This window comes from Eptatretus burgeri, chromosome 3 (assembly GCF_056783735.1).
Source record: "Eptatretus burgeri isolate ZD-2024b chromosome 3, Ebu_testis_v1, whole genome shotgun sequence".
Taxonomy (NCBI): domain Eukaryota; kingdom Metazoa; phylum Chordata; class Myxini; order Myxiniformes; family Myxinidae; genus Eptatretus; species Eptatretus burgeri.
In genome coordinates this window covers 105,629,477-105,653,194 of record NC_140963.1, presented here as the reverse complement: position 1 = coordinate 105,653,194, position 23,718 = coordinate 105,629,477, and positions in this window count along the sequence as shown.

The following is a 23,718-nucleotide window of genomic DNA, read 5'->3' as shown; positions in this document are numbered from 1 at the left end:
AGATCACTCTGTCATAATAAAAATTGTTATGGATTAGATCCTGCCCACTATTTCACAGCTCCTGGTTTAGCTTGGAGTGCAATGTTGAAAATGACAAAACAAGATATAGATTTAATCAGTGATGTTGATCTGCTTTTGATGATTGAGAAGTCCAAGAGAGGTGGAATATCACAAGTATGTTCAAAAAGATATGCTAAAGCAAATAATAAATATCTTCCAAATTATGATAGTGAAAAAGATAGTAATTATTTGATGTATTTTGATGCTAATAATTTGTATGGATGGGCAATGTCTCAATCTCTGCCTTATGGTAAATTAGAGTGGGTGGAAGAAAAGGATTATGAAAAGGCTTTGATGAATATTGTTATTTCTTCTCAAGAGGAATTGAATGACGAAGAAGAAGGTTATTATTTTGAAGTTGATTTGAGGTACCCGAGTGATCTTCATAATAAGCATAAAGACCTTCCTTTTGCATGTGAGAAAGAAACCCCAAAGAAAGAATGGTTCAGTGATTATCATAAAAGTTTTAATATTAAAGGCAAATCAACAGAAAAGTTATTAACAAGATTCTATGATAAAGAGGGATATGTTTTGCATCAGAGAAGCTTAAAACAGTTTTTGAGAGAAGGATTGAGAGTAACTAAAATTCATAGAGTTTTAAAATTTAAACAAAGTCCTTGGGTGAAAAAGTATATTCAATTCAATACAGATATGAGAGCAAATACAAAAGTAAAATTTGAAGGGGACTTTTATAAATTAATGAATAATGCTGTATTTGGAAAGACTATGGAAAATGTTAGAAACAGGCAAAACATTAGATTCGCAACATCTTGGAAAGAAGCTTCGAGATTGATAAATAAACCAAGTTTTGAGAGAGAAGAGGTTTTTTCAGAGAACTTTTCTGCAATTCATATGAAAAAGGAAAGTATTGTAATGGATAAACCAATTTATATTGGAACAGCAGTTCTTGATTTATCAAAGATATTGATGTATGATTATTTGTATAATGACTTAAAGAAAGAGTATGGTGAAAATGTTTCATTGTTGTATATGGACACTGATAGTTTTATCCTAGATATAAAAACTGATGATGTTTATAAAGATATGAAGAAAAATATTGGAGTATATGATACAAGTAATTTCAGCAAGAAGAGTGAGTTATTTTCCAAAAAGAATGAAAAGGTTATTGGTAAGTTTAAGGATGAGTTGGGTGGAAAAGTAATGAGTGAGTTTATTGGATTGAGAGCAAAGGCATATGCTTATAAGAATGGTGATCAGATTGATAAGAGGTTAAAGGGAATAAAGAAATATGTAATAAAGAAATCAATAACTTTTAGAAATTATTATAATTGTTTGATGAATAAGAAAGAAGAATATAGGAAAATGAATACAATAAGAAGTTATAAACATAACATATATAGTGAAGAAGTAAATAAAAAGGCATTAGGAGCCTTTGATGATAAGAGATTTATTTTAGATAATGGAATAGATTGTGTTCCATATGGATATTGTATGATAGAGTGAATAGAATAGATTGTGTTTTAACGATGGGAAGATGGGTTAGGGTTTTTTTAAGGGCTACCGCCGCGTTTTTTTTTGCAATATATAAATGGTCAAACCAAGTATTAATCAAACTAAAGAGTGGAGAAAATCTCAGTCTTGGTATATAAATGGAAAACATAATGAATGTGAAAAATATCAAGTAAGTCTTATTGAAAAAATAACTAAAACAAAGGTAAATAAAACAAATAAGCGAATCAATTTAAAAAGTAGTAAGTTAGAGGATGTAAAGAAAAAAATGAATATCCTTGAATGGACTGAAAACTTTGATGGTTATCAATTGAACAATGAAAAAACAATTTACTATAATCTCAAAATGATATGTGGCTCAGGAGGTGGTCAAACAAGAGCATTAAGAGAAGTTTATCATTTCGTAATGGCACAAAAGGGGTATCTTAAAAAATATAAAGATTCAAATGTTTTGTTTTTCAATATTTTAGATGGGGATTATTGTGCAAAGAAAATTAAACTATTGAAGGAATTTGAGAATGAACAAATCTTTATAGGTTCAATGAGTGAGCTAAACAATATGCATCGGTTATTTGATAAAGAGTGTCCCGAGTCTTAGACGTTTCAGATATTTCTTTCGAATCACCTTTAACAAATCTTTATCTTATTGCATGGATTATTTGAAAAAAAAAGTCTTCCCAGGTTAAAAGGGGAGACAAATTAATATACCTTGGGATAAAAAGGGGGTTTATTTTTAGGGAAAAAAAAAATATGAATCGCTGAAAATCCCCCATTCATTTACATGGGGAAAAGTGAGCCAGAACCAGTATATTCACCCTACTAGTATTATTTAACTTTCCATAGAAACTTTCCCTTGAAGGAAGTTGTGTTTCTTTAAACTTCTCAAATGAATCCATATAGTCATACGGATATATTCCCTTTTGTGATCGGATATCAATCTCTTCTTGATTTTAGAAATATGACTTAAGACTCGGGAAGTTTTTTTAATATTTGATGCTAACTCAGATAATGAATCTCCCAAAAACTTGTATGTGTCAAGAAACCTGATATGGGTTATGGGGGATGTATAAATCATTTTTGTGAATGAGATGTATTTTTGATCTGTGTTTGGAATGGCGAAAATATTTCCGAATGTCTTTGAAAGTTAATTTATAAATAGATGTGTGTCATAGTGAGCGTTGTGAAGAAAGACAGGAATAAAATTTGGAGTATTGTAATTAATATTACAACAAGAATGAGCGTTACCTCTATATTTACCAGGAAGATGGCAGTGATCCCGAACCTTGGCCTCTCCCTCAATTTCCTCATCACAAATATGACAGGTACTGTTCTCTCTAAATTCCTCTTCCTCTTCCTGTGTTATTGACATTGATTTATAGGTTTTCACCATTATTTCTCTTAGTTTTATGCAATCTTTTTCCAATCGTCTTACAAACTCCTCTGAGGCATCTTCCCCCCTATAAAGTTCTAACTTGTATTCATCATCAACAGCTGATTTGATATAATAACAGAAACCACAAGGAGTATGTTTTTGGTATGTATTTGTGTATGATTTATTTGGATTTGGAGAAACAGTATCCATCTTTTCAAGGATACTTTCAAAATCAGCATACATCACAAATGGATGTTTTAGAGATTTGTTAAAATCTTTGAATGATATGTTTGAACCTGCTTTTGGTAAATTAATTACTGTTGATTTATGATAACTGCAATATTTTGAATGTTGATTTAATCGTTCTTTTGTCTGAAAGGAGTTGAGGCATCTCTTTCAAGGATACGTTTTACATTTTCTCTTATATATTTGTGATTTGGTTAATCTTGAGAAATTTTTGATGAAAGCATAATGTGATTTTTCCTCTGAAGTAAAGTGGAGAAGATCAATGTGTGTTTCATCATTTTTATAGTTGTTTGAAATTTTTAATATCTGAACTTTGTTTGTATCTGTTAATCCATATACATTAACAGATCGATTATTCATTTTCTCAAATTTAGGAATATCTCTCAATGACATTGGAAACTTTAAATCTTTAACATTTAATGTATTCTCATATTTCTTATAATGTTTAACCCTTTCAGGATTCCATTGTGGAGGATGTAAGTGAGCTCGAACAGACCAAAGAAAACATTTATTTTCTTTGTTTTGAATATTAACAACCGCTTTCTTAAGTTTTATCTCTTTTGGTAAATCAATATAAGAAGAAGCTTGAAGAGGATCTGATTTTAAGATGTGTATATCTAAGAAGATTATTTTTGTGATAGTAAATCCACTACCTACTACAGTGTTATCAACATCTTGTTCTTATCTCTGGAGATCATCGTAAACATCACATCTTACAAAATCTTGAAATGATTAGATAAAGTGAGGGGTTGTCCTCATATAGGGAGTGGTTTCAGCGTCTTGTCTTACCATTTTCAATTTTACTCCCATATAAAACCTAAAATTTTTCATTTCACTTAATGTGTTTTTAATTATAGTTTAATACTTTGTTTAACCATATCAACAGCTTCTATGATTGAGGATGGTCTGGGGTCTTGAAAGTGAAACAATCTTATTTTATGTATCCTTTAAATGCTTCATCAGTGTTTTCAATGGAGAATTTAGTGGTGCCCTCTCTTTGTTCATTGTTCTTGTGTTTGCGTGATTGAAGATGTTTATTTTAATTATTTTTAAGAATATCATTATCACATCTATCACAATGTTTTGTTTCTTGGGCAAGTGGAGATACTGTATTTGTTTGAAAAGATTGAATGTGTGTTTGTTGGTTTGAAGGTGTTTTTCATAATATTTATATTCGTGATTACAAACATCATAGTACGTTGTATTCACCATATTTATATAATAAAACTTTACTGAAACTAAAATTTTCTTGATGAAAATTTCGTTTAATTTATAGGTGAATCCGTGTTTAAAACAAATTTATCCTCCAACTTTTTTCACTAAATAAATACAATGCTTCAAGACACAAAAGACAATTTTCAATCAATCTCTTCATTTGTAAAAGATACTGAGAAATATGTCAAGGATGTAAAATTGAACAAAGATAAATATAACAACTATTGGATAAAAACAATTATGGTAAATAATATGAGTTCTTCAATTTCCTTCAGTGGAAGGGCTTTTAGTATTCCTGGAAGAACATCAATTAAAGTATCTCTTACAAAAGTTTCTCCTCTCCTTCTGGCAATATATTCAAAACTAGAAAAAACAATGAAACAAGAAAAAGTATCAAAAAATAAAAACCTTATGGATGAAGCTTGAGAAAGAAAAGATAAGACCATCTGTAATATGCAAGGAGAAATTTGTATTTTTTTCAACAACCCTAAAGATGTAAATCCTGATGAAATAAAGGATGTTAATATATCAGGTGAAATGACATTTCGTTCAATAGTAGTTAAGGATCATTTTAAAATTACTTTTAATATTAAAAATGTCGTAGTTGAATCTGTTAATTAAAAAAAAGTATATAGATATAGATGGTAATGTTTTTTTCTACGAATTAAATACGAGTCATTATTCAACTGAAGATTTTGAAGATTATGAGAGTGATTATGATACCGACAGTTATGAAAGTAGTTTTACAGATGATTCCGAAGATGAATTTTAATTTAAGTAAAGTTTTACTTTATAAATATGCTCGATTTTGAGCCTCTTGAATTCCCTGATTCTCCATATGACAAATTTGAGAATCGTCCTGCGTGTGAAAGACGGGGATTAAACAGAGTCAAAAGCTTATAAACAATGTATATTCTGTGATTATCTTCTAATTAATGATAAAAAATCTTCTTCTTCTTCTTCTTTCGGCTGCTCCCGTTTGGGGTCGCCACAGCGGATCATCCGTATGATCCGCATAGTGATTTGGCACATGTTTTACGCCGGATGCCCTTCCTGACGCAACCCTGGTCACCTCTTCCGACACAGGGATATGGTACACCTAGTTTAACCGGGGTATACACCGGCCCAGTACACTGGTACTCACTTCACCGACCTCGGAAGGATGACAGGCTGAGTCAACCCCCTGGTGTATTAATTCAGTGGCCCAACGGGGCTTGAACTCAGAACGTTTTGGATCCCAAGCCGCTGCCCTAACCACTGCGCCAACACCAGGATTTAATGATAATAAAAAATATAAAAAGGAAAATAATTATGTTAGATTTACACCAAAAATTAATTACTTTAGAAGATTGATTAGAGAAATGAATGTAAAGTATGAGGGTGATAACACACCTTTCCTTACAAGGGAAGAAACTGAACGTATTAGAGAAATGTTCAAAGAATTGTTATATATTATTCACGATTGTCATTTTCAGGGAAATATCAACACAAGATATTGCATAAATAAAATAATGGATCATCTTGAAATTAAACCCGAACTTAGGATAAAATATAGAGTTTCTAAAAAAGCCAATAATAAATTAAATAACCTGTTTTCCAAATATATAAATGAATCATTTTTTACCCATTTGGGAAAATAAGATAAAATTTAACAATCATAAAAATCTTCCAAATTCATTAAGATGTTAAGATGTCTCATATTTGGTTCAAGCGGATGCGGAAAAACCTGCTTACTTTTGAAGATGCTCCTGACTGCCAACTTTTTAGATTATGATAATTTAATAATTTTCACAAAGTCGAGTTTTCAACCAGAGTATCAACTACTTTCACAAGGTTTTAATGCTGGTCTTCAAAAAGAAGATATAATCGGTTTATTTAAACTTCAAAAAAACCTAAATGATTATAACATTGAAGATATAATACAACTATTTTGTGATACACAGAGATGTAAAAAGAAATCAAAACTGATAACTTGTATTCTTCGTGATAATACGGATGATATACCGTCTCCCCAAGGTTTGGATAAATCAAAAAAGAACCTCGTTATCTTTGATGATTGTGTTAATGAGAGAAACCAAGCGGTAATGGACAGCTACTACACAAGAGGGAGACATTCTTCTTGTAATTGTATTTATCTTAGTCAATCATACTTTCAACTTCCTCGTCGTTCCATCAGAAACAATGCTAATACTTTAATTTTATTCAAGTTAAATTCAATAGATATAAACAATTTTTGGAGAGATAATTGTTCTACATTATGTAGTAAAAAGGAATTTGGGGATTACATGAAGCACACGACTGAAAAATATAAATATATTGTTGTGAAACAAGATGAGATATTAAATGATATTTTCCGATAAATAAATGGATGCGAAAGAAAGACCAAGAAGATTTAAGGAACATCAAGTGTTGGTTTCAAAAGTTGTAAAACAACAGGAAGACATAAAGAAGAAACGCAGACAAAAACCAACGGGTGAAGAAGCATTTGAAAGAAAACAAGAGAATTTTTTTTAAACCGCTTTTAAAAATTTCCCAATAAAAAAATTATAGATGTTTCCACAGTTCCCACAATAGGATATACTCCTAAAAAACTTCAAATGATAAAATATTTCATTCAAATGATGGAGGAAGAATTAGAACATATAGGAGAATTAGAATATGATGATGAAGGATTATTTCACCAACTGGAAGAGATTAATCACTCCCTGATTATATTGTGAATGCTCTTCAAAACAATGGATATTCAGCGGAATCAAAAACCAAAGCAGGACTCACTCCAACAGAACAACCAGCAATATTTCATCTTGTTCAAGAAAAGGTATTGATATTTAATGATGAATTAAGGTTCTTGAGTTCTGCCCAACCCCCTGTTAAACTAACCCCCAGATTAATGTTTCTTCTCACAAAAGATGGAAGACAAGCTTCAACTGTGAGGGGTGAATCAAAGTATTTTGATAAACCATTGGATATGAAAAATAATGATGATAGAGTATATATTGATCTGCTGAACTCTGTTAATTATAGGGTTAGTCTTTCTGGTAAACGTGGCAAGAATGAGAAGGAGAAACACATTATTCAGGCTTTAAGTATCCTTGGTTCAGGTGTTACTTTTCTTCCAAATGACCCATCACAATTAGTTAATCGACTGTTATTGTTGTTAGGTAGTAAGAAAGCTGGAAATAACAATTGTTTTAATGAAACATCAGACATTTTAGACCAGTTGATGAACATGAAAATAATTAATAAATATTAATATAAAGACATTTTATCTCGTATTAAATAAGATGAGAAGCACAATCCTGAGTTTTAATTTCACATCAAGCGACCACACATCTTCATTCCCATACCCACTTCAACTTGACCCATCAAAAGAATATGAGGCATCTTTATTGTTCATGGAAACTTATAATACCTTATTTAATATAACTGAGAAAAATGACAAGTTGAGTTATAATCCGGGAAGTGTATACAAAACGATAACAGTCTCACCCGGAGCATATGAGATTTTTCAAATATTTTCCGAAACTGTTCATATTATGAAAGAACAGGGTGATGAACCAAAAAAATATTGTTGTAGATATTCAAAAACATTCTTCAAAATCAACGATTAAACTTAATAACTACAAGGTTGATTTTACAATTGATCAATCATTTAGAGAGTTATTGGGTGTCTCTTCAAAAAAGATTGAAACGAATGGGACGTTTTACAGTGATAGTCATTCAAATATCCTCAGGAATAAATTCGGTATAAACTCACTGTGATTTGATTGATGGTGCTTATAATGAAGGAATAAGAACAAATGCAATATTTTCATTCAGCGCATACTCAACCCCAATTGGTTATAAATTCAATATGGAACCCAAAAATCTGGTTTATCTCCCTGTGTCAGGAAAAACCATATACAGAGTAAATTTTAGGATAACCGACCAAGATAATCGTATGATTTCTTTTAATGGAGAAGTTATATCCATTAGAATTCACCTTCGTGAAGTTTTCCAATAAATAAATACGATGGTTATTGTGACGAAACCCATACTACAAGGGTAAAGGTATGTATCTTGGTCGAGGATACTATAAACCTAAGAGACAAAGGGGTGTCGGACATCAATTTAGATGAGATGGGATAAGTGATACTCTAATGGGTATCACTATTATTCTTAAACTTCAACTATTCTTAAACATAAAGACCTAATTGGTTCAACTGCTTCTGCTGTGGGAAATGTAGCAGGTGCTGTAAAGAGCATAAAAGATGCCCAAAAGGAATCTCACAAATTACAAGCAATAAAAGAAATTAAGAAATGCAAAACTCAGTTGTCTCCCCAAGAACGACAGAAAATAATTCAAATACTTAGGTCAGGGTTCAAAAGTTTTAATATCTTTTTTCCAAAATAAATACAAGTATGGAAGCAATTGATAGTATCTATGATTTGGATGATACCATTGTCATCTCAAACTCCACTAAAAAAGAAGATTACTTCAAGGTAAATGCAAGAACTGGAACAGACTGGAATGCAAATGGTACAAAAAGTTTTGAAATAAATAATCAACAAACTTATTTGAATCGATCCGAAAGTTTCTTGTTGTGTAAATTTACATTCACAAAGGCTGGGAATAACACAAACGCTACACTCGTAAATTATTTATTCTGGAAAATGTTTGATAGTGTGCGTTTGTATATTGGAACACAAGAAGTTGAAGCGGTTGATTATGTCTCTGCTGTATCTGAAATGATGAAATTTACACTCTATACATTCAGTGATAGAATGGGAAAGGGGTCTGTCAAAGGTTTTATTCCTGATATGTCAACGGGAACAAACACAGACCCTGGATATACTCAAAGGAAAGGAATGTATAATGATGATACAAAAGCAGAAAATAGTTTTACTGTGGCAGTTCCTCTTAAAGGTATATTTGGATTTTGTGATCATGATAAAGTTCTGTATGGTCTTAAAATTAGATTTCAACTACAGAGGAATGATAATGAAAATCGATTGATTTTTGGTGTTGGTAATGCTTTTAGTGATCAGAATAAATTTGTAATTGAGGAGATGAGTTGGTATATCAGTGAATATACTCCTAATCTTAAAACAGAAGAGATGCTGAATCGAAGACTTAACTCAAAGAAACCACTCAGTGTATCATACCTCAAAAGAAGATGTCAACACGTTAAACTCAACCAAACTACTTACACGTGGAATTTGGGTGTTCTGGAAGGAAAGCCACGATATCTGTGGATCATTTTTTTAAAAACCAGATGGCGATACTGCTACTGATAAGAATAATGCATTGAGTGATAATGCAAAGGTGAAACAACTTCGTGTTTCTCTCGATGGAACATTTTATCCACGAGATAGATGGGAAATTAATTGGGGAAAAAATGATTTTGCTGAAGCATACAAGTCTTACCAAAAGGTGTGTAAAAGTAATGGAAATAAAGAATCTATTTTGGATATGACAGCATTTAAAAGTTTGTATACAATCTATACGTTTGATCTGAGTGCTCAAAAGGAAACTATAAAGTCGAATCGAGTGGATACTTACCTATACATTGAAAGAGGAGAGACTGAAGAAGTTGATACATATTGTTAGCTTTTGGAAGAAACAGAATTGAAGATTAATACAGATAATGGTGTTATGATTAGTCTCACATAGTTTTTTGTTAAATAAATGAGTGGCAAAGTACCAACTGGGGTATATGTTAATCAAATCAATCTTCATAAACTATCATCTTGTGTTCAAAATCAAAAGCCTTGTACGATTAACGTTAATACAATTCAGAGAGAAGGGCAGTAAGAATTGATGTTTTGCTCACATCAGTAAGAAGAGAAGTTTTGCTCAGTAAGAAGAGAACAGGTTAAAATCTTGAACGATACTGGCTCACTTAAAATTAAAATGACAAAACCAATGTTGAAAAAACATTCAATAAGAGAGACGAGTGGAGGATTTCTCCCATTTCTAATTCCTTTATTTGCTGGTTTAAGTGCGGTTGGAGCATTGACGGGTGGTATTTCAACAGTGGTGAAAACTGCCAACGAAAGGAAGGCTCAACTCCGGGCTCAAAAATAATTGGAAAGACATAACAAAGAGTAGGAGAAACAAATTAGTGGAAGTGGTGTTGTGGTGAATTAACGTGAATCGAGGGACATGACGCGGGATCACATGTTGTGCGTCTCGCGTATAAGGGGATGTCTCTCTGCGGCACGAGTGATTGTCCCCGGGGCATTGCTATTGACATCGGCTGTCCACTTGATGCTCGTTAACTGAAGGTGCTCATTGACTGGTGAGAATGGAGATTATATCGAACTCCGTGCTTACGCGGATCTAGTCTGCAATGGTTAACTGCACATGTATACGTTACTGCTTATGTACTCCTAGCTGAACCTGTATTTCCTGGTGTGCCCACAGAAGCGGCTCCAATCAAATGGAATAAAGCCTAAACTCTGAAGGTTCACCTCTCGCTCTTATTTCAATTTATTCCATTTGATTTTCTCGGCTCTCTCAACCAAAGATGGACAAGATCTACAAACCAGAGAGGTTCGACGCAGACCCGAACGCGACTGACGCAGAAATGAAATGGTCACATTGGTTCTGCTCCTTCTCACACTATCTGACCATCATCGCGGAGGGAGCTGACAAATTTGTCGCTCTCGGGTGAGGACAATCGATCAGTTCCTGCAAGCTCTGAATCAGCTGGGAAAAGACTGCAGCTTCCGGGCGGTAAGCGCCGAGGAACACCGAAAGGAAGCGACCCGGGAGGCATTCATCCAAGGACTCAGATCAGCCCACATACGGCAACGCTTACTAGAGAAAGCGCAACCCACTCTTGACAAGGTAGTCGATCAGGCTCGAGCGATGGATACGGCTCAGCAGCAATCTGAGTCATTTGGGACACCGATGCTGCTCATGAACGCTGCTACGATGGGAACCCAAGGAACCCCACTGGCACAGACACAGCCAGACATGAGGGATGGAGAAACACCCGAGGAGCCGGATACCCAGACCTCGTCAAACTCCTCAGCAACTGCTCTGGTCGGTAAATGCTTCTTTTGTGGGTACAAAAGGCATCCTCGTCAAAAATGTCCCGCCAGAGATGCCACATGCATGAATTGCGACAAGAAAGGGCATTATGCCAGGGTATGTAAATCTACTCTAAGGAGGAATAAACCCACTTCTGCGGCTCTCTACTCGCAAAATAAATTGACTGCAGCCTCCCCGGGGAATCTATCCAAGGCTATCATCAACGTGCGAATTAACGGGCATATGGCTGAGGCACTGATTGATACCGGTAGCTCTGAAAGTTTCGTCAACAGCTCGCTAGTGAAGGGCAGGAAATGGGTAATCCACCCGACTGACAATACGGTATGCATGGCCGCCACCTCACTACAATCCCGCGTACGAGGGTACTGCAATGTTGAATTGGACGTAAAAGGGTACACGCATCGGGATGTAAAGGTGCTGGTGCTTCGTGATTTGTGCGCAGACGTAATTCTGGGTCATAATGTCCTCAAGCAGCACACGAGCGTCGAAATACCCTTTGGAGGAAGCAAGCCTCGTCTAATTTTAAATGCGTTGACCACCGCGGAGGTGACGTCCCCCCAGCTGTTCGCTAACTTGTCGCCGGTCTGCAAACCGATAGCGATCAAATCGCGGCGATATACCACTGCTGACATGAATTTCATCACTTCGGAAACCAAGCGATTACTGGAGGAGGGAATTATAGAACCGAGCAATTCGCCATGGCGCGCACAGGTGTTAGTAACCAGCAGTCAGAACCATAAGAAACGGATGGTTGTCGATTATTCCCAAACGGTCAATCGCTTCACCCAACTCGACGCCTACCCCCTGCCGCGCATAGATGAGATGGTCGAACGCGTGGCCAATTATAAGGTATTCAGTACCATCGACTTGCGAAGCGCCTATCATCAAATTCCCATCCGAGAGGAAGACAAACCGTACACTGCATTCCAGGCAGGGCGGCGCCTCTACCAGTTCAGAAGGATACCATTCGGTGTCACGAATGGAGTAGCTTGCTTCCAACGGGTTATGGACGACATCATCTCAGATGAAAACCTCGAAGACACTTTTGTTTACGTGGATAATGTCACAGTGTGCGGTAGGGATCAGAGGGAACATGATAGGAATCTGGACAGATTCTTGAGCATTGCTGGAAAATATAATCTGACTCTCAACTACGAGAAATGCGTATTCTCGGCAAGGTCAATTGACCTTCTCGGCTACACAATAGCCGACGGCACAATTAAGCCTGATCCTGAGCGATTGCGCCCGCTCCGTGAGCTTCCACCACCTCAGGACTTGCAAACAATGCGCCGGGTGATCGGGATGTTCGCTTACTATGCAAGATGGATTTCGCAATACTCCGAGAAAATACATCCCCTAGTGCATTGCAAAAACTTTCCACCAGATGCCGCTGTCGTAAAAGCTTTCCACGATCTCAAGGATGATATCAGTAAGTCCGTGGTTTTATCGATCGACAGCTCGGTGCCCTTCGTGGTGGAGACCGACGCTTCAAATCACGCCATAGCTGCTACACTTAATCAGTCTGGGCGGCCGGTCGCTTTCTTCTCGAGAACTCTCTCTAGAAGCGAGCAGAGACACTCGGCAATAGAGAAGGAGGCGTACGCCATCGTCGAAGCGCTGCGTAAATGGAGACATTATTTACTGGGAAACCACTTCACGCTCGTTACGGACCAACGATCCGTGGCTTTCATGTTTGATGGGAAAAATAACGGGAAAATTAAGAATGAAAAAATTATGAGATGGCGGATAGACCTAGCTTGCTACAGGTACGACATTGTTTACCGGCCCGGGAAAGAAAACCCTGCTGCAGATACCTTCTCCCGGGTCTACAGTTCGGCAACAATCAGTCAGGCTTTGCAAGACCTCCATGTGTCTCTGTGCCACCCAGGGGTAACCAGGATGGCACATTTAAATCTGCCAGAACAAAATCTTCCCTATTCTGTTGAAGATATTAAACAAATGAATGCTTCATGCCCTGTTTGTGCTGAACTAAAACCCAGATTCTATGGCGCGGCTTCTGGCAGACTGATCAAGGCTACTTCCCCCTTCGAGAGACTAAACATCGACTTCAAAGGGCCCCTACCGACCGAAACAGACAACAGATACATATTCACCGTTGTTGATGAATATTCAAGGTTCCCTTTCGCGTTTCCGTGCTCGGATATGACCTCGGGCACTGTCGTAAAATGTCTCTCTGACCTCTTCGCTATGTTTGGGAGACCTTCGTACATACATTCAGACAGAGGGCCGTGTTTCATGTCGGCCGGGCTAAAACAATTCCTATTAGAGCACGGCATAGCAACTAGTCGAACGACGGGTTACAACCCACAGGGAAACGGGCAGGTGGAACGGTATAATGGAGTAATTTGGAAAGCCGTAACTCTGGCGCTGAAATCGAGAGGACTGGGCCCCGAGCGATGGGAGGTTACTCTTCCTGACGCTCTGAATTCCATACGCTCTTTGCTCTGCACGTCCACAAATGCCACTCCTCACGAACGTATGTTTACTCACCAACGACGTTATGTTGACGGTCAAACGGTGCCCAACTGGCTGACCCACCCCGGTACAGTGTTCATGAAACGCCCGGTACGACAAAGCAAGTATGAACCGCTGGTGGAGGGGGTCGAACTCATTGACACTAATCCAGAGTATGCTCATGTCAGGCTCCCGGATGGCAGGGAGACCACTGTGTCGGTTCGCCATCTGGCTCCCTCAGGTACTCCTCCCGCCGGTACACCACCTCCTGGCACTCCTCCTTCTGACATTTCCCCCCCAGGAACTCCGCCAGGCGACGGGGCTGCCGCGTTCCACCCGAGAGCGATCGAGGAGTCATCCCCGGCACAAGTCGAGGCTCACCAAGAGGATCGGGAGTCTCCCTCAAGTGAAACTGCCGTTTACTCCCGGAGAGGTCGACGAATAAGGCCCCCTCGACGACTCAATCTGTAAAGGGGATTATCGGCATTCTCACTGCTCATGCTCCTATATGCCCATTATATCATATATCGATGCTCATTTCCATGCTCCTACAACTCAAAATAATCACTGCTTGGCATGTATGCTTCTGTAGATCTTTTAGTCCGCGTTGCTTGAAATGTATACTCCTATAGTGCTAAAGCAATCATGGTGTGTAAGATGGGCCCCTAGTTACATTTTAAAGGTGGGGAGAATGTGGTGAATTAACGTGAATCGAGGGACATGACGCGGGATCACATGTTGTGCGTCTCGCGTATAAGGGGATGTCTCTCTGCGGCACGAGTGATTGTCCCCGGGGCATTGCTATTGACATCGGCTGTCCACTTGATGCTCGTTAACTGAAGGTGCTCATTGACTGGTGAGAATGGAGATTATATCGAACTCCGTGCTTACGCGGATCTCGTCTGCAATGGTTAACTGCACATGTATACGTTACTGCTTATGTACTCCTAGCTGAACCTGTATTTCCTGGTGTGCCCACAGAAGCGGCTCCAATCAAATGGAATAAAGCCTAAACTCTGAAGGTTCACCTCTCGCTCTTATTTCAGGTGTAATTGTAGATTTTGCTGAAAAACTTGAAAGTCTGCCTGATAAAGCGAGATTGTTAGTTGGAGATATGCTTTCTTCTATCACACAAGCAGGTGTAAAATTAACGAAAAGGGGTAATGGATTATATCTTTCTTATAAATAAATGAGCATTGATGAGTTGTTTAGAGAATTTGGAAAGAATACAACATCAAATTTCAAACTTGTCAAATATTGTAATAAATTAAAAATTCATAATGTGGTTATTTGTATGAGAGATGAATTAACAAACATGCCGAAACATACAAAGAATATTATTCTGAACTTAGCAGATAATAATGGGAACGGTTCTCATTGGGTATGTATTTTTAATAGTCAAGACAAATATTATTTTGATAGTTTTGGTCTTACACCACCTGTTGAAGTCATAAAATTCTTACAGAATTGTGTTTATCAAACATTTCAAGTCCAAGGATTAAATTCCAAGTGTTGTGGTCAATTATGTCTATATGTGTTATTTCAACTCATCAAAAATAAATTTTTGTATGACATTATTTTTAATCTAATAGAAATGACTTATGTTGGTAAAGATGGTTCTATCTTTGGTTTATCCCAAGAACTGGATATTGATTTTTCAAATTATTACACAAAGGCACAGGCTGAACGACAGAAAAAAGTCGAACAAAAAATATTAATATGAAAAATGCTTATTAAATAAAAAAATTATCCAAGCCCGACTGACGCGAATGACTTGGTGAGATTCAGCGATTTATCACAATATATATTGTTGCGAATTCGCGCCCGCCGGCGTGCGGACGGCCACCTAACTCGGATCGCGGCACGTCGCCCACCGGACGGACAATTCAGTCGTGACCCTCCGGGAACTATCGCCCGGAGCCAGTCACGGGTGGGCCTTTCGACCTCACCACAATCGAGCCAATCGGCCACCCGCGTAGGATGGGGTTGTTCGCCAAACTCGACCTACCTAAGTACCCACTCGGATGGTAAACCAGGCGATCGTACCTCGCCGCAGGTCGACTCCGGACACGAGCCGCTTGGGCGGCCCATTCCGTGCTATCGGGATAACCGAGCGGTGTTATCGTCGACCTCGACGGTTCCCATTAATTATCGGGCGTATTAAGTCCACTACCAACCCTTTACGTGAAGCAAGATGGAGATTCAATAAAAGAAAAGACGAAGCGAAACGGGAAAACAGTTCAACATGATGCACATTTATTCCACGGCACACAGAGAGCACACATATACAGCCAAACAATTATGCACAAAAAGCAAATGTAACAAAAGAAACAATGACGCAGAGATACTACCGACAACGCGAGCACACGGCAACACTTAAACAGTTTTACTTCACAGACAGCGCCGACACACATTTACTCAAAAGCAAAGGAAAAGAAAGCCACCCTCATAGGCAAGGGGGCAGACGGGGCCTGTGGGCCAATATTTGCGCGGGACCTGAAAGAGCAGTCAGGTCCGCGAGACCGGGTGGGTCCTACCCGCGTCTTTGTGATGAGCCGCAAATGTGGCAGCGCGGCGGTGCCCCGACTTCGTGCTCCTTCGCGGGTTTCGTTGGCGCCGCTTGGAGTGGGGTGGGAATGGGGCCCCCTTTTCGCACTATCTCAGCGCGGGGGAAAGGGGGAATTGTTGATGCTCTGGGGAAAGAGTATAGCTGGCTTGCTTGGGTCCCGTGATGAGCGATTCCACTGCGACCTCGTCGCCGACCGCCGTCTTCCTTGCCTCGGACCCGAGCTCCTCGGACTCTTCCCCCAATTCTCCTCAGCCGACTGCAGCAATCCACCTGAACGCCCTCGCCTCCCGACTCCACTCCGCGCTCCAACCCGACTCTGCCTCAAAACTCTCTTCGCTTTTCTGCCACTCTCCACTCCTCCAAAACCGACTCTGCCCTTTTCTGCCACTCTCCGCTCTTCCAAAACCGACTCTGCCCAGATTCGCCTTGCGCTTGGCACTTTATAGGCCGGCAGGAGAACCCATATGCAAATTTCCGGATCAGAACGAGCTCGGGGGCGGAGCCACACTCGCCCATTGGACGGAGAAAAAGGGGCGTGAATCTCCCCTGATCCTAGAATTTGCATATCTCGATTCCACACAGACACACCTGGAGGCGGGGCCAAACCGCCCCACGCTTGCTGATTGGACGGATCAGAAGTGGGCGTGTAGCATTCCTGATCCAAATTCTCCTCGGAAAGGCCGCATTTTGCACTCGCGGCTCGGCGCGTATCTTGTACGAGCCCAAGACAGCCCGACGCTCGGTGCTCACAGGTGGCGCGATAATGGCCGCAGGAGAGAGGTGAAGGTGGTGGAGGGTTTATGGTGGTGGTTTATGGCCATGGTGCCATTTGGAATGGCGGTGATGCGATGTTTGCGGGAGCGAGTTGTGAAGGTAAAGATCGTGGCTGTTGGCGTTGTTGTTGTTGTTGTGAAGCGACGTTGCGGTTGGTGGTTGTTGTGTGATGGTGGTTGAGACGTGGTTGGTTCAAAATAAAGATAGAACAGAAAAACGGCTATCTCAAAGCGTCGCAGCCCGAATGAATCACATTTATTCCCTCTAAACAACGGGTTTGGGGCTAACTACACATGTACTTACAGAGATATCTCACCTACGGGACCTGAATGGTGGTTTGCGAATTTCCACAACCGCAACAATATGTTTTTTATGTTTTTTCTCTTCTTCCAATTCTGTCTTTTAATGCTTTCAGGTTTGAAAATATATAAAGGGGGAGTAAGAACTTTTTAAGAAATGTCATTTTTTCGATGGCGGTCATGAAAGCCAATGTTTTCACCAAATTCTTTCTGAAGGACACACTATCATAAAAGCCAATGTTTTCACCAAATTCTTTCTGAAGCATTTCCTTGATGTTGCTTGACTTCTTGCCACTGGGGTCAAAACCAAAGTTTTTCAGTAAGGCCTTATAATCAGACAGCAGGCTCTGTAGAGTTCGCAACTCATGCTCTTCGAACACAACCAAGTGTACATGTTTGAAGAACATCTCTCATACTTCAGAAAGACGAATATCTTGTACATGGAGCTGACCATCTTCACTGCTTTTTGTTGGCGACACATACTTCTTCCAGCAGGACCGGTGATAGCGGATTTCTGCTGCAAAGGGATCTGGTATTGCATCTATAATCGTTACGATGCGATCACGCATCCTGATGTCTTGGAGGTACACTGCATGTGCCTTGAATGCATACCAGGCATCCATCGTTTGCATAATATGCCATCTGTCCCTGGTGGGGTGTTTTTCATCTTCCAGCTTCATGCACCATACGCAACAGTTTTTGTCATGTATCACCCCACTTGCTGTTCGAGATAGTCTCTGGGGTCGTTCCACAGAACAGCTACTTTCTTCTTGGAGTATCTCCTCAGCTGCCAAACTTTTGTCTCGTCTCTTTATTACCAGCTGTATATGACGTTTACTAGAAAATGTAATCTTGCAAATTTAATGAAAGAACATGTTTTGTGGTCCAGCATCCCAATTCACGGTGTCGTATACTGTTCCAAACCTATCTAGATGATGCCATTGCTGTGCTAAAGTCTTCAGATTGTTCCATGATTCAAGGGTAGTATTGGATTTGTCTTCATCGCAATGCTCACCACAGAGGATGCACTTGTGGCTTTCTTCACTCTCCTCACGTCTCCTTTTTTTTACCTTTTCCATTGGACGACATGGCTATGACTCATTCAAGGATCTCTGTAATAAATGAAAAGTGTGTTAAAACATAGTAACATTTCAGTTTACTTTAAACCTATGCATCTTAACTATTCAGGGTGTCTTCCTGATCTTCTTCGTTGCAGTCAGTTTGCAGCCGTCTCGGATTTTTCTGCAAAAATGATTTAAAAAGCATTTTTTAAATTCTAATTCTTGCACTTAACAAGATATTATGCTGATAAATGAAATATTTGACCTTAAAACATATGTTTAGACCCAAAAATCATAAAAATCGGACATGTAGAACCAAAGATATGCAATTTTTTTAATATATTGGAAGCCGTGTGGCGGCCATTTTGAATTTTCGAGTCTGGACAAGTGAGCCCACATTTTCACGAGGTTCACCCCAGCTCATTTTAATCGGCACCTTCAAATTGACTTAAATCAACCTTCAACCTTGGTCCCGGAAAAACGGTCACGGGACCCTATTGTGGGAACTCTACTACTTATTTTTCCTCAGCAACGTTCTTTCGCGAGCTCCGACGCCCGCCTTTTTTTGGAGTGCACGGGTCGTCATGGTAACCGTGGGCAAGTGGGGTAGGGTGAGCTTTGGGCGGACTGCGCCGCCGAGATGGCCCACAGATATAAAACGAATTGGAGGTCTGTTCTGAGGAGAGAGAAGTGAGAGGAAAAGGGCAAGAGAAGTGAAAAGAAAGCGGGGCGAAAGAAAGCCAGGGAGGGAGAAGAGAAGCAAGCAAGAAGTTGGTTTAAGCGCGCAAAAGAGGAGAAGAAAGCGAGTGTGTGGTGCACATGTGGGTGTCTGACCAGCGCCAACAATGAGACAATTCGTCCTTCCCAGTGCTTGAGCAAGCGAGCGTGTGGTGTGCGTGTGGGTCAGTGTGACCACTCCTCATTTTCATAAATGCCAAGGTGAGCCAATGAAAAAAGCCAATAATTCACAAGATTTCGGAAAAGCGATGATAATAGAAAACCTATACGCAAAGAAAACCTATAGAAAACCAAGACGCCAAGGTGAACAACGAATAGCCAAGATCTTGTGAAAAAAGCCAAGGAGTGGTCACACTGGTGTGCGTGTGAGCAGCGCCGACGACGAGTGAGGGACAGGTCGGTCACCAACAAGTGAGGCGCGGGTTAATCACCAATGGACCGTGTGGATCACTGGATGTCACCAGTTTCGTGAAGTGTGAGAAGCTGCCCGTGTCGCAGCACCAGGGTCGAAACCTGCGACAGACATTCCAGGTGCCCTCCCAGACGTCGACTGGCAGTCAAGGCTGTTCGCGAGAGGGTGCACAGTGGGGCTGGGTGCTGGCGACGGACGTCACACGCACGCACACATTTCAGGACGTTTTCGCTTCACGGACGACTACTCTCTGGTGAGTGAGACGCTTCTTCTCCCCACCTGAATTATCTGCTAGGTACCCTTGCCTGTGTTTAGCTGTAAGTCAACCCCCGATAAGCATCTGCTCTTTGTCTCTTTCTTGGCATTTTGATTGATTTTGCTTTGAAATTTATTCTTTATTTACCTCAGAAAAAAAAGTTTTTTTTATTTGTTTATTTTATTATTAATAAATCATTTGTCGATTTCCAACCTGTCCGTGTTTGTCTTTTCCTTCCATTGGTCTAGCATTCTCCGAACCTCGACAGACTGGGAGGTAATTACCACAGATTTGACCAAAAATAGTCGGCACGCACCAGCGGTTAAAACGCTCGGCCACCCTAATTAAAATCTAATCGAGATAACATTGGTGCTTTGCAGAGGGCGCGCTCCCCGCTCAGGTAACCATGTGACCTCTAGTTAAACGGCATATTTAGATGGTGGACACTGGAACTCGTGGTTAGCTGGGTGACGTTCGTGGTTTTAAAACAACCCACCGTACCACAACGTTAATTGTGAGTGGTGGCCCCAGGTCCAGCTCTACCGAGGACAACCGTAGACTGGGCAGAATCTGGGAAAATGTACATATTTAAAGTTGTGGAGGCATTTCATGTTTATGGCTGGCAAACAACTTTTTTAGACGTATTTATAGGTTCTAAATCAATGTAGGGGGTTTGCCCGGCTGTATTTTCAACGATTAACCCATAAACTTGACAAACCCAAAATGGCCGTCATCGCTTGTAGAAAATACCTAAATCATTGCATCTCTGGAACTACTTGACCAATATCAATGATGTTGATGTCTATATTAGGGCTTTCACACATGCTTGATCATTTGGAATAAGTTTTAAGTTGATTGTAGGTCAAGGTCGTGCATTGGGACAAAGGCCAAGGTCATATTTTGACCTCTTGGTGCAGAAATAAGCATATCTCAGGAGGTAGACTCAGTCAATTTTCAGAAAATGTTAATGGTGGAGGCATATTCATGTTTACAGCTGACAAACAACTTTTTTTAGATGTATTTATATGTTCAAAATCGAACTCGGAGGTTTTCCCAGCTGCATTTTCAATGGTTAACCCATAAACTTTATAAATCAAAAATGGCCATCACCAACACATGAAAAATTCTTTTTTTCATATTTTGGTGCCAAACATGGTAAGAACATAAATAGAACATCTGTTTTTGTTTTTTTAGGTTCAAGGAATCCATTGCGGCCATTATTTAGACCCCAATATGTTAATAAATAATGATGGCCACCACATTAGGGCAAATTTTATCACTGACTGACTGACTTTAAATGAGTGACAACTTTATCATATCATGGTTCAGATGTGGGATATATACTGACTGTAAATGAATACAGCTATAGTTATATTTTGTCATTGATCAATGTAGAAGAGGGGTGCAGTTACCAAATGAGTTTCATAATGAATGGGAAATCATAACTGAATTTTTGCATATCAATAAAGCAGAAACGGCTGGCAAGACTTTGTTAATTTATAAACTGCTTAAATCAAATATCATACATATCTTATAATGTTCATTAAAGCCTGTTACAAGCTGTAATGCTTCAAAACATGCATCACATTAAACACAGAATACATCATGGAGGAAGTCAACTCCAAAATGAGGTTCTCTTTATTGTGTTTTGCAAACATGACATGAGACAGTGAAAATAACGATCATGACGACTCCCTTTTCTTTTACAAAATAACTAGATATAACATCAACATTTTAAATCATACTTTATCATCTACTGAGAACGACCATGTACCTGTATAATGGCATTCTTAAAATTTCAGTGCCTTTAGCAACTCAATGTTCAATTGTCCTTGTCATATTTTAGAATAGATCTTTGATCCGATATCATCATTGTATGGGCCTTCGGTGGTTCCACTGTTAGGTGCTGGCATTTTGTCGTTCATAGCATCTGGGATGTGCAGTGTTCCTGTATTGGAGAACTTGATACCATCAAGTAGATTAACTTTAGGTGGGCCTCTCTGCCATGCTGCAACCTGGGTAGCATGAAAAGTTCCTTTTCCATCCAAAGTGGCTTCATTTATGTCCACTTTGTCAGTTGAAAAATGAACAAAACGTCCTTCGACCAAGTTGGGAGGCACGACCGAGCCAGTCATCCATGGTTGTTAGTGTTTTTTCAGCTAGTGCCGTGTCCAGCCTGATAACATCACGGTAACTCATCACGTGGCCAGCTTGATAAAACATGTCAACTAGCTCCTTCGAACGTGTTGCTTTGTGAAGAGTACTTCCCATTCCAATGTGTTTTGGGGTATGAATTTTGTCTCTGCTAGCAGTATAAATTAGATCTTGAGCAATGCTAAGTATTCTGAGTGAATCATACTTGTAATCACCATCACTGTTCACTTTATTCTCTAAGAGTTGCTGTCCACCTAATACTAAGTTGAGGAACATGTACAGACTGTCTGGCACATAATCTATTGCTCTGTCCTCACTGATTTCAATTCCATCAGGCTTCGGATGTGATAATATATCACCTCGTATGCGTAGTGCAACATGCACTATGGAGAGAAACGAGTCATCCATTTGATGCTTGAATGGGGAAATAGTGAGCTTTACACCATCATCCTTCACCATGTCAGATAATGGGATGTGGCGGAACTTGGTTGGGATGAGTAGTGTTCTGGGTTATGTGCGTGCTTGATCATGGATAACTATAACTTCATACACACCATCCACACTTTCAGCTAACCTATCTTTGAATGTGCTCCTTCGACTCATAAATGATGATGGAATGGTGATGTCTGCTTCATTAGTTAGTGTACAATATCTTTCCCACACATCTGTAAGCTCTAGAATATCAGCATGTGATGCTAATTGCTAAATTTCATGACAAAGCCAAAGCAATACTACATCACTGGCATTTAGTGCTGATTTGCTTATTTTGTCAGTGCTACGTTTGAACCTGACATGGCAGGTACTGTGATGTTTGCCATCAGCTACTATGAGATCATTTACACAAGCCAGTTGTGTCCTCAAACTCGGGTCATACTTGGCTGCTTCTAGGATTTGTTTGCTAACTTGCTTCTCCTGTATAAGGTGGACTTTCCTTGGTCTCTCATTGGCAAAATATGCACAGGTTCCAGTTGATCTGTGTCACCTTACTTCGTAGGAGGATTTTTTCTTCAAGGGTTGTGGGGGTTGAAGAACTACATTGAATTTGATCAATTGTTATATCTGCAGCTTTGTCTTTTGAGTTTGTAAGCACTTGTATAGAAGGCACAGCATCCATTGTGACATGTTGTTGATGGAGAAGAACATGCAGCCAACACATCAGTAAGCCAATCAGTTGCAGATCTAAAATTGTCATTCCGTAACTTCAGTCGAATTTGTCTTGCATTAGGATTCTCTTAAGGCCATCACATGTAGGTGTAACAAGGTGTTGTTTGTTATCTTCTTGACAGATTATACATTTGTCATAATTCAACAAGACTCCCCATTTTCTTGAAGCTGGATCAGCATCCATTGCTACAAGTCATATAGCCACATGCCTGCAAAGACAGAAAAAACATTTTAGTGTTGACCAGGTTCCTCATGAGATATGCCTATCTCTGCACCAAGAGGTCAAAATATGACCCTAACCTTTGTCCCAATGCATAACCTTGACCTACAATCAACTTAAAACTTATTCCAACTGATCAAGCATGTGTGAAAACCCTAATCTAGACATAAACATCATTGATATTAGTCAAGCAG